Below are 16434 nucleotides of genomic sequence, written 5' to 3'. Positions count from 1 at the left end.
AAGATATTCGCAAACACCCATACCGCAGTATAAAAGTCTGATTGAATGGAGAGCGGAGACACTATTACTTGGCCATCCCAGCTGACAAAGACAAACGACAAGGGGAAAAAAACAGATTATAAATGCATGTTTCATATTACAAACTCAAACCAAACTCAAGGTTTTTAGGTGATGAGAGATTTTATTAGCCATTGTAAGATCACTACCCCAAAAGTGGCTTGAAAAAGTACTAAGTTTATTCCTTCGAGCAGAACTCGAAGCCCACCGCAGTACTGATGTGCGCTAGTTACCTCCTTTAAATCAAGACTACTTCAAAATCAACTGTAGCTGTTTGTGGCTGGCATACAAAAATGAACACCGGATATTTATGATCAGCTTTCCAGTTTAGAACTACGCTTTACAAATCATTTATCAACAGTAGATCTAGTTAACTTTGAAAATGCTGCGTTAATGTAACTTTCAAACCATGAGTTTGGCAAAACGGCGACAGTCTAAATGAGAATGGTTCCGTTTGTCCTACATTACAAGCGTGACGAAAGTTGATTTAAACCTGCGCGAAGTAAAATCCTTCAAAACTTTATGAATGATTTTACTTGTCAGTACAAAAGTACGTCGGTTCCATTTTTATATTGAGTCATATAAGCTTGCTCCATTTTACAATATTAGTTTGTTTTAATAAACAATGTAAGGCATCATGAACTGTAGCGCTGCATGTAATTTTAATTACCAATTTACTTCAGGCGCAGAAAATAGAAGGCTTGTAGTCTCCATAATCTGGTCAATGTAGCAGTATACGTTGACTTCACCGCTGTAAATGAAATAAATTTTATATATATATAAAATTTCGCTCTTATCTCACCAGTACTATTAGTTAATTATCACGTGTTTGTTTCGATATCGACTCAAAGTCGAACCGAGAATTTCACTGAAGGAAGCTGAATTGAAAGTATAAAAGTTCGTCAGTTCGTGAGGTGTTAATTAACCAAGATTTTAGGATACACATTTGTTTTTATACAGTGCAAATTCAAAGTGAGGCGGGAGAAAAAATTAATAATAAAAAAATTTATTGGAAAGGTAAGGGAAACACGGTGTGTGATTGATCTATAGAAACAAATTGAAAAAAGGTAACAACGTAAGCGAGTAATATATTTTGAAATGATGTAAGAATGTAATGTGGTAGGATGTCGACACAGTGTGGAAGAGGAAGGCTTTTATTTTTTCGGTAATAACTGTGTAAGCTGAGAATAAGAAGTCAGAATGTAAAATTTCGCAGAATACTCGAATCATTTGTTTATTATTTTGACACTGTGGTGAAGACCTGTAAGCGAAAAGCAGAACATCGTAAGAATCGATTTTTAATGTTCCACAAACAAGCTGTAGAGATATTTGCAAAAGAATAGATGCATTCCTAATAATAATAACAGCCAATAAGACATTTTTATTCAGAAATCTCACTTTGATTTGTTGTTAGTTTTTATTTTATTTATTCATTTCAGTGATCTGTGGTTAATTCACGCATCAGTGAAATGCGTTTTCACTGATGACTTGTTTATCAATAAACGAAGGGCAACATCTATTTCCAGAGCCATAGAATTTAATAAGGTCGCGCTTTCGAAATATTTGAAAGTGAAACAACTTTATCGATTTCAATTGAGTACATCGGCGGGCACTGCAATGCATCTTCACTGTCGATGAGACTTCCATATTTTCAGGTGTCACTAAACTTCCTGCAGCCAGAGAAAGCAGAAAGGCGTCTTATATCAGCTGAAATATTTAATATCTGGTTCAGGCGCTTCACAGAGTTTTCTGGAGCCGTGCTACAAAATCCTGATCATGTAGTGTACGCTGAGAACTTCTAGATGATTGATCTTGCTTCTCCATTCACTGTACTCGTCGCTTTCAACCGCCTGATAGTTTTACGAGGTCTTTAAGTACATTTTACAGTGATATGATGAATTGGTCGCACTCTGAGGAAAAGCATGTGAAATTAACACTATTAAATTTACACATTGCGTACGTTTATTTGCAAGCTGCAGTCATGCTATCGCAGCAATAATTTTTGAAAAAGTGTGATTTTAGCCTTCGATTCAAATGTATTTGTAAACACAGATTTCATATTCTAAAGCGGCCAATATAGAGAAATATTAATGTTCCAGTCTAAAAAACAGCAGACTTGATGTTTCTGAGACCATATCAGCGCTATTGACTGAAGTTCTTTCATTCGATAGTTTCATGTAGTCTCCGAAACATGCAAAACTAAAACTTTGGATAAGCTTTAGCCATCAAAATAAAATCAATGCACTAGTATTGTGCCCAAGATATTCTAATGCGGAAGGCTATCGAAAAGACCAAGTAAGGAAATGATAAAACATTGTGTTTAGTAATAGAATATGTTTTGTATAGTTGTACCATTCATTATCACTAACAGTCGTTTAAACCGTATTTTTGCTTAATTTTGCCAGAAAAATGTCTAATTGAAACCAAAATTAAACAGACTGGACACGTTTTAATAGAAATAATTTGACTTTGCTACATTTCAAGTAGCCACTGAAAAATTATTATTATCGCTTCGTGTTATTTTGCCAGTAAGCAAGATCCAATGAAAATTAAAATTGAACCGTGCGTACATTATATTGTACTGTTCGGCTTGATTCCAAAACGTTATTTAATTCCTTTTCAGCCAGAAATGTAGTTATTGATGTGACATTTCGAAAGATTTTGCTCATTTTCTGCCACTATAAATATCCGATCGAAGTAAAATTCGATATGACTCAACAATTTTTTTTGTGCAAATTTAGAATTTGAATAAAATTATTCTAGCCAAAGTTCGTGTATAACTTTTGTGAAGACAGTCCTTCACAAAAGTTATTTGTGACGTGCTCATTGCCATGCAGAAATGAGTTCCTTGCCACGGAGAAAAACAATAACCAAAAAAAAGTGAGAAAGGCCAGTGAAAATCAAAATTCTAAACAAAAGGTATTTTTTTTTTATTAACAGAGAAAGATGCTAAATTCATCTGTATAGTTTCTGGTATTCAGAATTAACAGAGTTTGAATTCCCACTATGGCATAGATCAGCGGTTCTTAACCGGTGTTCCCCGGAATACTCGTATTTCACGAACTGGTTACAAGTGTTCCGCTGGTAAAAGATGTCACATGGCACAGTTCAAAGTGTAATTGGCTATCCTGATCCTAACAACTAACATTGACTTCCAAACCAATAGAATACCGTTTATAGCCAATGGTAGGCTCTATTAATGGATTTGTTAGCCTTGCAAAGAAAATAAACCCACATATTATAACTACGCACTGTTTTCGCAGAGAGAATCCCTAGTTTCAAAAACATTATCGGCAATATTAAAACTTGTACTAGACTAAATTGTAAATATGGTAAATTACATCGTGTCAAGACCTTTAAAAGTACGCCTTTTTTTTAAAAAAACTTTGCATATCTATGGAAGTCAAATACGAATCTTTGCTTTTGCACACTGAAATAAGATGGTTATTCACGGATAAAGTGAATAGCCATCTTAATCGAATTTTAGAACTTAAGAATGAATTATTGTCCTTTTTTCAAAATGAAGGTATAGATGCTTTTGTAAAATGTCTTCAAAATGATATTTGGTGTGCTAAAATGGCATATTTAGCCGATATTTTTAATTACTTAAATAGCATTAATACAAGTATCCAAGGAAAAAATGAAAATATTTTGACATCCACTGACAAATTGTCCGTTTTTCAGAAGAAAGTATCTCCTTGGCAAAACCGCATATCAGAATATGTTTCCTTGGCTCCATAATAAAGGTGTCGAAGGAATTATTTCTATTATAACAGAACATTTAACAATATTGGAAGAAAAGATTTCAAGTTACTTTCCTTCCTTAAATACATACAATTATGAATGGATGCGAAATCCATTTGGCACAGTTGATACATCGAGTTGTGAATTTTCCTTACAAGAAGAACAATTAGTTACCTTGTCAACGAATCGTGCTCTAAAAATGAAATTCTCTGAAATAACTTTTGAGAAATTTTGGATTTTTGTCCAAGCCGAATACCAGCTCTGTCCACAAGGGCACTGAAAATTTTGTTACAGTTTTCAACATCATATTTGATTGAGCTCGTTTTCTCAATATTAACCAATATAAAACCTAAAAAGCATGAAAGTCTTATTAATATAGCAAAGAGATGAGGTAGCTTTATCACTTATTAGACCTGACATTGCTGAAATCTGCAAAAGCCGACAAGCTCAATTATCTCATTAAAATAAGTTCCATTTTTATAAAAGGCAAGTCCATGCATATTTTTGTTGTTAGCTTTATGACCCTGATGTTTTTTGGTGTTCCCCAAATTTTTATTATAATCAGAAGTGTTCCGTGACTTCGAAAAGGTAAACAACCAATGGCATAGATATTTGAGAATGTTTATACCTGCTGGATGATTTTCATTTCTCAGTATGAGACCATTGCTGCATTTATTGGAGACACGAAGTGGCTTGAAAATTACTACGTTTTACAAGCCGCTTCGTGTCTCTCGCAGTCTAGAACTGCGTTCTAAAAATGATTTAACCCGACCCCCTCTCTTACTAAATGTTTCTTCGGGTTGGTGGGATTAAAAAAAAATGGATGAATGTGGTATGACAAGTTAGATTTCAGCTTACTTCACATGAGTAGAGCAAAGTAGTTCAAAATTTTTTATACACCCCTTGTCCAAAAAGAAACCGAACTTTTCGAAAATAGAAGAAACTAGTGTCGCCACCTATTGTATCTTTTTGTTATTGAAAGCGGTAACCTTCATTAGTGTTGTATCAACTGTTTATGACATTTGTTTCATTTGAAGCTGAGTTATAGTGCCAAGAGTGATACTGTGTTTTGACGAACGGTCGGAAAATGAGTTTCGAACAGAGAGCTGCGATTGACTTTCGTGTTAAACTTGGTGAAAGTTTTACCGAAACGCATCAAATGCTTCAAAAAGCATAGGTTGATGAATGCTTATCCCGTACTCAAGTTTACGAGTGGTTTAAGCGATTTCAAAGTGATCATGAGACGCCTGAGGACGACGAAAAGTCAGGCCATCCAAAAAGTGCGCGATTTCATCAAAGAAAACCCGAAATCGTCTGTGAGATTGATTGAAGATGAATTGGTGATTCCAAAATCGAGAGTTTGGCCTTCATAAATTGAATTCGCGATTTATTCCCCACAAATTGACCGACGACCAAAAAATGTATCGAACTGAACACTGCAAGGGCCTCATTAAAAAAGCTCGTAAGGATTCAAATTCCTTGAAACGATCGTTACTGGTGACGAAACGTGGTGTTTTCAGTATGAGCCCGAAACTAAGCTTCAGAGTGCTGAGTGGAGACCACCAGAAGAGGGGCATCCGAAAAAAAGTCGCTTGGAGGAGTCAAAGGTAAAGACGATGCTGATTTGTTTCTACGATTCCGAGGGCATTATCCACAAAGAATTTATTCCGCCTGGCCAAACGGTCAATGGCGAGTTGGTCGTCACGATATTCACGGCATAAATATCGTGACGACCAACCGTTCTTCAAAACACACTGTCACTCTTGGCACTATAACTTGGCTTCTAATGAAACAAATATCATAAACAGTTGACAACACTAATGAAATTTTCCGCTTTCGACAACAAGATACAACAGGTGACGCCACTAGTTTCTTCTATTTTCGAAAAGTTCGGTTTCTTTTTGGAGACAGAAGGTGTATATTTTTGAAATGTAACATCACAAAAACGTTGATGGGATCACAAAAGGCACTCGTGCAATTTTGTTATTTTGATTTTAATGATAAAAACTATTAACATTAATTCATCTGATCTTTTTGCAATAATACAAAAAAGATTATGTAATGTATTTTCTGAAATACTTAGAACAAACCTTATCATACGCTTTCTGTCCTACCTTTTGCTATACATTTTGAAGTGACTTGTACCCACTAGAAGTTGTAAACCTATAGTGCCCTGATACTTTGGGTTGTGATAAGCTTTTTTTTTTCTAATGGTATCTTTTTATTCATTTTTCCATAATCCGGAAACCCTACTAGAGACAAACATGTAACTTTTGAAGCCATTTTAAGCCTCCAATAAGCTGTGCAAGGGTCTCACAGCGATGAAATTCAGCTCCCTCCTGAAGTCAGTCACAAGCATCCTACGCGTGGAATTCGAAGCTTGTTTAGAGAGCGGATACTCGAACCACTCGGCCAACCAAGCCAGCCGTGTGCTTCATTTTTCTCCGGAATAACAGCCAAATGATATTATTACAGCTGGTATACAAAGTTCTTCCTCCTTTTATGCGTAGGTAGAGTAGAATAAGAGTCCTTCACTTTCTAAAGTTGTAGCATCATCAAAGTATGTTTTTATCTCCGATTTCCCCTTATTAAAAAATAATAATAATAATAAATGAAGAAGAAGCCTTAAGAGAATAGCACCTTTACGTCGAGGTCTGCCTCAGACCGAGGAAGAAGAAAGAGGGGAAAAAAACTGCAATAGAGATGTGAAAATTTGCTTTTGAAGAGAAACAGTGAACTCAGATATTTGACTGATTTTAAATTCATATACAGAGTGAGGCTTGTTGGAAGACGTATTGTGATTCTGTACATTTAATATCCATGTAACCAGTCAGCTTGTTAACATAGAGTAAACTAGTAATACGTGAGCCAAGTATTACCATTAGTCCCAAGAGAAGCTGGACGAAATTGCACTTGCTATTCTTGAATGAATTAATCTTACTTGTTATGTTAGTTACATTACATATAATCTAAGTAAAGATTATAACAAGAAAGCCTATGGCAATAAATATTATTTAAACAACCATGCATATTGCACTGTGATCTACGTCGACTTCAAGCATGATTGTCTGCTGTAGTAAATAGGAGAAATTGAAAGATTTATAGTGAAATGCAGCGTAATTTAGAATACTATTTTAAATCCTGTTATTTTTGTACTATTATTATTACTATCATTGACATTTTATGTTAGTTTTCTTTACTACGTTTCACACAAACAACTTTTCTTTTTCAATTTCATTTATTTCACTCGTATATTTTATTTTCCTTTCCGAAATTTTCATTCTTTCTTCATTTTTTCAGTTTCTTTCTTTTTTCTAAAATTGTAAATGTCATTACAGGATGGTTAGATTGAGTCGCGAAACGGACAGGGGAGGAGGGCTGTTTTTAAGTTTTTGACATGCTGTGATGACTCGATTGACTCATAGTCCAACTTTCACAAAATATTGAATAAATAAAATTCAATTATTTAAACGTTTCTTTCCTTGTTTGTAATTATTTATTATAAATTTAAAACTTTAAATAGAGAAATAAATTAATAAAATAAGATAAAAATAACATAAACATAATAAAAATAAATTAGACAAAATAAATCCCAGGAGAGGACTAAGAATTTTTTTATCGTTTTTTATTTTAGTTTTATACATAGTGTAGAAACTCTGCTCTGGTGACCAAACATAGACCTCTTTCCAGACTCCAATAAGCTTTCACTCTTTGGCTTTCGTGATATAAATATTTTATGCATCATTTTAGACCATGAAATATCATTTACCATGTGAAAACAATTGCAAACCTCCTTGCCCAAGGCTGTATTTCAACGCGCAGCCTGTTCGTTGGGGAGTAGATACGTTAACCACTTCACCAACCATACAGGCAGCTGTTAAGATTATTTAAAATAAAACTGACCTCCTGCGCCTCGCATAATTTTGCACATTTTTGAAAGTTACTGCATTTAGTATCACATGATCTATCTATACCATGAATGCTACGGCTTATAGTCGGATATTAAATGCTAATTTTCTAAGATTTCTCAGTTATCTTCGCCACTAGATAGTACTAAATTAATCTTCATGCTTTCACTCTTTGGCTTTCGTCATATAAACATGTTTATGCATCATTTTAGTCACATCCGAGTATATTCCCGATCGAGTCTTTCATTTGCAAATCATTAGAAAGCAATAATAACAATAATTGGAGATTTGCGATTAGATTTGATTTGACTTAATTGTATTCATGTGTGTGCTAAATTAATCAGCATTCATCGCATTAGCAAAGGACGTTGAACAGACAGAAATTATTGGAGTCCATCGATTTTAAAGCAGCGAATATTAATCAGACTTCTAATTACTATTACTGTATGTGTGCACATAATTACTTCATTCGTAACTGTCATTATTCCGTGATTGTTATAGACCTGGGACAAACATTCATTTTTGTGTCAGCCACCATGCTATAAATTAAGAAATAATGAAGATCTTTATTTACCAACTGTAAACATTGGGAAATAAATGCACATTTATGTGCAACTTACAGCGATAATGCCTATAGAGGTTTACGTAATGTCTTTGGTATTAATGCCATTTTAGAGTCATTGAAGTAATACTGTTTAAAACAAGACCATGAGATCAGTATATTATGCAGGATAATTGATTGTGTTCTCCGTTCTGTTTTACTGTTTTTCTTGTGGAAAAAAAACCTGCTGCTTCCATGTGAGATCGTTTAAATAGCCGTAAGCTGAAAATCCCTTAGAAAGTTCTGCTGCGTCCTAAATAGGATCGAATCCTATTTAGGACTTCCTACCACCAATATCATCTCTATCGACTACTAAGGAGATGCCGCACACTTTGATATCTCAAGCCACATATAATATTAACATAATAAAAACTTGTGAGTTACTTACTCTTGCTAATGATTTTTCCACTACAGGTTGCAATCGAATACATAAAAATGAATCAACACTTAAAACTCCGCGGAAATGCTCCAATGAAACGTTTAATACAGATGGATATATTACGTGTTTATCTGGAAAAATTACAAAGTTATGGGGCAGATTCAGAATGTAATCCTTGGCCATGCAGAATTCTTCTTTCAGAAACGACATTTGTTTGATCCTTATATAATGGCCACTACTTCAAGGTAGCTCTGTCTAATGCATGATTAATATCATGTTACTATCCTGTCATAATTGCTGCGACGGGTATCTCTCGAGAGTGATAGTTATGGTTCTTGCCGTCATCAGAGAAATCTGCAGTACTTTTCTCTGAACTCTTCCAATCTTTTCGGGGTAGATATCTCTTCCATTATAGATATTTACCCCTTTCATAAGCAAGGCTAATCCTCTCCACCAAAACTTCCTTTCGATCTTCACTAACCAGGAGGTTGATATTTTTATGATTTCTTATTTTGTGTATATTCCAATAAACGAGTGAGATGTAAACACCATCCAGACACAACCACTTCTAATGAGAGGCGCATTAATTTCATTCTGGTTAGTTCCCCATATCTTTTCCTCTTTTTTTTTTTTTTTTTTTTCCCCCTAGGTACCTCATTCCCACATCGCACCACCTTCTCAATCAAGAATGCATCTCTTCCATTATAGATATTTACCTGTTGACGAAAAAGTTAGAACACGGGTAGCCATCAGCTTCTTAAAATGGTAGTCTTTTCGTTTTACAGTAAATCCCAGGTATAAACATGTAGGTAGTATTTCAAAATCTGGGATTCTTCTATCCATTAAACTGTGACAGGAAGTAATTCCATACTAAGAACTTCAGTAACACCATTTGCAAAGCAATACCATATATATTCACTTTCACTTGTCGACTTTTCTCTCTCTGTTATGATTAAGAACACCAGATATGAGGAACTGTGCGTTTAGCAAATTATTTAAATGAAGTATATTATAGATAGATGCGATATTAGCCTGTTAGAAATAAGTCCTCTGTTATTGTTATATATTTGTCTTATGTGTATATCCTTGTTAAACCAAAATTCCATTAATTTATGAAACGTAGCTGAAATACTTTATACATAATTAGTTCTTTATAAAAAGTTCTGACTAGATAGAAAAGAAGATGCAAATAGTTCCTAAAATTGGAAAGCTGCTATATAAAATTTGAAAATAAGTTTATTAAGATAATACTAGTGTTCTCTTCTCCTATCTTGTTTCATTCTTTTGAGTTTAAAAAAAATTCGAAGCGTACTCATACTTTTGATCTTTACATACCAATAAATTTTACGTGTTTTCCTTTTAAAATATGTAGGAAAATAATTCTCAAACCCAGTCGTGCCTTATTTAGTGCGAATGGACTTGTCGTTCAGAGTTAGGATGCGCCACCTTACCCCTTCTTTTTTGACGAAAGTTAGATATGTTTTTCTTGATAAGATGTGGAAAACCTGTACCACTTATTTTCATTCATTCCATTAATGCGATCAGCGAACTTAGGAACTTGCGTTTCTCCAATTTAATCTAGCGGTAGCTTCATCATATTTACAGAAAAAGCCTAAATGAGTTTAAATCACACGACATATGATATACTTAGCACTTAACGCGCAGCAAATTTAAAACGTGTGTCGCGAAATCTGAGTCATTGTATTTATCTAGAAAATACGATGAACCTCTTTTCATCGTAAAAAGAACCACGTGTGCATGCAGCAAAAGATTGTCCTTCAAATCTGTTTTTTAACAGGACTGAATAAATAATTCTAGCTTAAAAAAGGAAGCATGTTCTTCGAAAGTGATCGTTTTCCCCCACTAAGTTATTTCGATGAATCAGATAGTCTATAAGAAGAGCTCCCAAACACGCTTTGTTTGTATAATAAGAGAAAGGGAAAAAAACGTTCATGCACTCATATCATTTGTGCTGGCTTTAGTACTAATTCCCTTTTTTGTACTGATCTTTGAAACACATTGAGTGTATCGGATAGTTATTTTTGAAGACTTATAACCGGTGTTATTATCTTCTTCAGTGTATACGTAGCAAGTAAATTTATTTCCGTGTCGCAACGATCGTGGACTTCAAATATGGAGTGATAACATTTTCAGCACTTAAAGGAAGTGTGCATTTCATTTGTTCGCTTGACTATCATCACACTTGATTTTGTCGATTTTATTCGCACTTTTACAACTGAGTATGTATCGCGTTGGAAAGAGCAAAAATTTAATTTTTGCATCGCAGATGATTACTTGGAATGACACCATTGGTGTTTGCTTGCACTGAATTTTTAAAATAATATACAACTTTAGAAAGCAGTTTGTAACAAAAAAAGAGCATATTTACTGAAATTTCCTTTGGTAATTTGTTGTGCATATATCATCTTCGAATTCTAATATTACTCTTCTGTTTATCTTTTAAACTTTCTCGAATACATTTTTCTAATGCTAAATTAGAAAGGATGGGTGAAAAGGCATATCCTAGCTTCAATCCTGTTTTAATATCTAAAGGTTCAGATCTAATTCCATTAGCCAGTACCACGCTTCGGCTGAAATTTTGATTTAAACGTATTATCTTATGACCCCAGTCCATCTAATACTCTTCAAAGGCCTTCTCTATGAACGCTATGATATGCTCTTCTAAAATATATAAATAAAATATGAATCTGCTGATTATATTCCCAGTTTTTTTCTAGTATCTGTCTAAGTGTAAAAATCTGGTCAACTGTATACCTACTTCGGAATCCTGCTTGATATTCACGTATATTTTCTTAGTATAGGGTAAGATTGTTTTCAATGTAATATTGGATAAAATTTTGTAGCATGTTGACAGGAGCGTTGTCCCTGTGTAATTTTCACGTTCATTTTTGTTTCCCTTTTTTATGTATTGGAATGATTCGTGTTTTTCATCCTAGGTCTATCTCTTTTTCCCAAATTAAATGTACCAATTTATCTATATGTGTAGCTAATTCACTTCCACAATATAAGTTCAGCTACTACTTCGTAAGTACCTGGAGCTTTGTTGTCTTTCAGCTGCTTTTTGTTTTCTTCTACTTCGGCTAGTGAAGGTTGTGGGTGACAGCTTTAACGCATGCTTTGCTATTTCATCTCTAGTGCATGTCCATTCCTATTATTAATTATTGTTATCTTCATATGTGAGCATGTTTTTGGCTTGGCTTCCTAATTTTATATAAAAATTTCTAGGGCTATTTAACATAATGTATTTCTGGATTTGTTCAAATCTTTTCATGTTGTCGATTATTTTATGGCTTGCTTGCTGCTCTCTTTGTATCTCTGAACAGCCAATTGAATGAATATCAGTTGGGTTAAGGGTTAAGCCAATGCTGCTAACTTTTTTCTTTTTCATTACTGCCAGTTCATATTCTTCATAAAACTATTTTTACGCTGTATTGTACTTTGAACTCCAATTGAATTTTCTGCTGCTACTTTTATGCTATCCTTGATATGATTCCAGATGTTTTCAATATTTTCATTGTCTTCAGCTGCATATTTTTCTATTTTAATTCAAAATATATTTTCTTCTCTCTTCTGTTTTAACTAGTTTGTTAATATTCTATCTCAGATGATTCGCATTTGCTGAAAAATATTTACTTTTTATTTTAACCTTCAGAATAGCACAAGTTTGAAAATGGTCACTATCACACTCTGCTCCTCTGAAACTCCGAATATTCTGGATGCAATTCCTATGTTTTTTTTTTACTGATTATGAAATGGCCTATTTTAGTAAACGTATATCCATCAGGAAATTCCCATGTTTATTTATATTCTTCCTCATAAAAATAGGGTTGCTTATTTTTAAAATTCCTAGATACGGCCAGATTAATCAATCTTTCTCCATTGATAGTTGCCTCTTCATGAAGGCTTTGACTTCCAATAACTTTTTATATATTTCTTTTCCAAATTTTGCATTACCATTTCCTAAGAGGATTATTATATCATGTAATAGAATTTTTTTCGAGGATTAGTTCTAGGTTTTTCATAGAATTCATGTTTCGTTTTTTCTTCTGCAGCTATCTGTGGATACTTGCACATTAATGAAAGTCATCTTGGGCCAATTTGCTTGTGCTTGTTTATTCTTTCATTAAAAGCTAAACATTCAATCAGAGATTACCATAATATTTTCCTAATGACAAAACCTGTTTCAAGTTCATGTTTCTCAGAATTGTTTCCATCATAAAGTAGCAAAAGGTCATCTGTCATCAGATTACCTTCCCGTGTCCAACGTAGCTCTTTTATAGCTGCTATATCCATTTTATATCGATTTAATTCATGTGTAAGTTCTTGATATGCTCCAACCGACTCTCTACAAGTTTTTCACGTTCCATGGCTCTATTCGGAAACCATTATTTCAAGGCTTGGGGTCGATATCCATTTATGTCCGTCTAGTGAAGATTACTTGGTACTAGTTTCGTGACCAGTTGATTTTTTTTACGAGCGACAGATTTAGTTTGTTTGTATGTATGTGTGTGTGTGTGTGTGTGTGTGTGTATCAAGGGTAAACCGGTACATCCAGAGAATAATTGATCCTCCTTCTCCTCCTGTACCACCTGGCTTTCAAGTTTTTTTCCCCAAGTTCAACTTCCAAGTTTGTCCCGTGCCACTTATTCTTATAATAACATAACTCCTCACGCACTCGCATTCTTTTTTTTATGATTTATTTTTTTTATTTGCATATTATGTGTTTATACATACACAAACACATATATTGTGTGTTACACTCTGTATGATTTATTCTAAAAAGGTTTTGAAGAGTAGAATGGTAGAACTCATCGTTATACGAGGAGTTTCTGAAAAGTAACGTAATACATTTTTTTCTTAATAATGGTGAAAGGGAATGAGATCAAATATAGTGGACAGATAGACCCGTTAATCCATCCATCTATCTTTAAGGCCACCCAAGGTTTTGTATATAGTCTATCCAGTGAGTCCTTGGCTTGGCAAAGAGGGCCTGTTGGGGGGATGGAGCCTCTCTTGTGGCATTCTAACATCGTAATTGTTATCTCTCAACACGGAGAATTAGCGGTTTAGTATTGAGGATTTTCCAGTTGCAAGATGGCAGTTACCGTGCGAGTGATGTCCAAAATAGATGTTCGTGAAGTTATTCTTTTTTTTTTTTTTTTTGCAAGCAAAAGGGGCTTCACCAATGATATCCATCGTGAAGTATTGCTGTGTATGGCGAAAAGGTTATATCAAAGGAGCAGGCCTGGTGCAATGAATTTAAAGAGGGCCTTAGTGACATTGAAGACTGACATCAGGCGGACAGTCATTCATCGAGCAAGACAGAAAACAACATTTCGCTCATTAAGGGCATCGTTCTTGAAGCTGCGTAAAATTGAGTAAGCCACTGTTTACGAAATTGTTCACAATGTCCTTTGCTTTCGAAAGGTGTGCTCTTGCTGGGTGTCCTGACAATTCTCAGAGGAGCACAAAGCAAAGCACATGGGGATGGGTCTGGAAAATTAATTTTCCAGACCCATCGATATAGCGCCAAACGCGACAATTTTCTCACTCGCCTAGTCACTGGAGACGAAACATGAGTTCATCACTTTTCCTCGGAGAACAAACACTTCATGACCTGGAAAAATGCACAATCTCCTGGGCTCAAAAAAAAAAAAAAAAAAAATCCAAAGCTGTTCCTATTGTCTGAAAAGTCATGGCCACAGTGCTCTGGGGTCTCCAAGGCGTTTTTTGGCGGGATTTCTTGCTGAACAGAGGAACAATCAATGCAGAGCTTTACTGTACAACGTTGGGCAAACTGAAAGCCAACATTCGACGCAAACGACCAAGACTCCTGACAAGTGGCGTGATTTTGGTGCACGACAACTCTACTCTACTCTACCCACTGCGCACACTATTCGTGAGTAGTTGCGCTGTAACCGTTAAGAAACTCTTCCATATCCCCCCCCCCCCCCTAAACAGCCCAGACTTATCGCCTTCAGACTTCCATTTGACTTCAGACTTCCAATTACTGGGTATGAGCACGGATTTCTTCAATACTGGTATTGATAAATTGATTTTGTTGAGACAAGTGCATCAATAAATTTGGAGACTTTGTAGAGAAGTAGTACATGTTCACTGATTTCTTGGTGTATAATTTCAACTTCCTATTATTAAACATTCTCAAGGGAAAAAAATATGTTACTTTACTTTCCGGTATAAAAGTTCTATGTGTTTCTGCCAGCTATTTAAAACTGAATATTATATTTTTGGGAGGCCTGTACAGATCGCCTGAGAATCAAGGGCTGCCTTAGTTACAAGTAGTGTCCAGGAGCTATAGTGCATGATTGATAAGTTACTTATAGATTAGTAATGGTCAAATATATTGTGCTTAAGACAACTTTTTTTTAATGTGACCACTACACACGAAAGGTCTTCGCATAGTACAGCCACTTCGGGTCTCCAACAAAGGCATGTGTGTCCCACCAGAAGATGAAATTTATCTCCATGTGTCATAATTTTCTTATCTTGTTTTATTAAAATACACAAACTATTTTAGCGTTACATTTGTGGACCACTCTAATTAGCGAATACCCTTAGTGATATTATGCTTTTCGAGAGTGGGGTGGGGGGATGATTATTACAATTAGTGTTTTTAACGACTCTCCTATCAGCTGGAGATATGAAACGAATAGTTCTACCATAGTGTAGACTGAAACTGTTTTCTGCCACTTTATTTTTAAGTCCCAACCACGTTCCCTCTATTTAAGCATTTAAGCACAGGCCGAGAAAGCAGAATGCGTGATTTTAGAAACACATATCACTAACAAGTTTCTGCTTGATAAATCATCGCATATAATATCTTAACATAAATTCCAACCTCCAATACGCAAAATGGCTTCGAGGACAGCTATCGTTATGAAGAAATATCTTAGATAAGATGATTTGGTGCGCTAGTAAACACCAAGGAATAGAATTAATGCGTATTTAGATAAAGTTTAAGATTTCTGAAGAAATCTTAACCTGTTCGTAACAATTTCACATCGCTAAGGTAGCAAAAACTAGATTTTTGTCTATAGTTGGAAAAGAAATGCTATTCATTTGCATGAAAAATCTTGTAGATGCTCACTGTCAGTGTATCTATTTTAGATGTAATGCTTTTCCGAAAAGCTTTAGCTTCATCTTCCCATTTACTCTTTTATACAAGAAAGATAAAGCTCAACAAGGGTTTGCTCGTTCCAGTTTTATTTCTGAATACCCAAATAATTATGCCCACTTATTTATTCTGACACCCTTAAGCAAATGAGATCGACAGGCCTGCTTAACATTTTTCTGCCTTGCAAATCATAATTTTTGGACAATGCAAAACTTTCTGTTTTATTTCCCTCCCCCACTTTTTTTTAAATATATTTAGTTATGCGGCTATGCTTTTGCTCGGAGATATTATTTGAAAGGCGGAATACAAATTTCCCTCTAATTTTATGACGCTGTGCACTACATTGGAATATTCTGGTGGATGAAATATCTTTGTCACTTGTAAAATAAAACATTACACGGCTATGGGGATAAATATTTGCCACGTTTGAAATAATTGCGCCAAATGAACTAATGCTACATAGATCAGAATTTTCCTGCTGGTGTGCCTATTTTGTGTGATAAAAATCTTTTCCGCTAGGTGAAATCCACTGCCGCTCTGTGAGACCGGCTAACTCAGCTTCAGTTGAGAAGCCCATATAAACTTCCTG

General features: G+C 34.9%; 1 protein-coding gene across 9 annotated transcripts in view; it reads left to right on the top strand.

Moving 5' to 3' along the window:
• LOC150104491 (RNA-binding protein Musashi homolog Rbp6-like) overlaps positions 1–16434 on the top strand; it is a 768426-nt gene that overhangs the window by 390971 nt on the left and 361021 nt on the right. The gene's annotated exons all lie outside the window — the stretch shown is intronic.

The sequence above is a fragment of the Typopeltis vanoorti genome, chromosome 7 (genome assembly GCF_054136105.1).
Source record: "Typopeltis vanoorti isolate ZY-2024b chromosome 7, IOZ_Tvanoo_1.0, whole genome shotgun sequence".
In the NCBI taxonomy this organism is placed as follows: domain Eukaryota; kingdom Metazoa; phylum Arthropoda; class Arachnida; order Uropygi; family Thelyphonidae; genus Typopeltis; species Typopeltis vanoorti.
The sequence above is the reverse complement of the archived record's forward strand: the minus strand, read 5'-3'. Positions and strand labels throughout refer to the sequence as shown.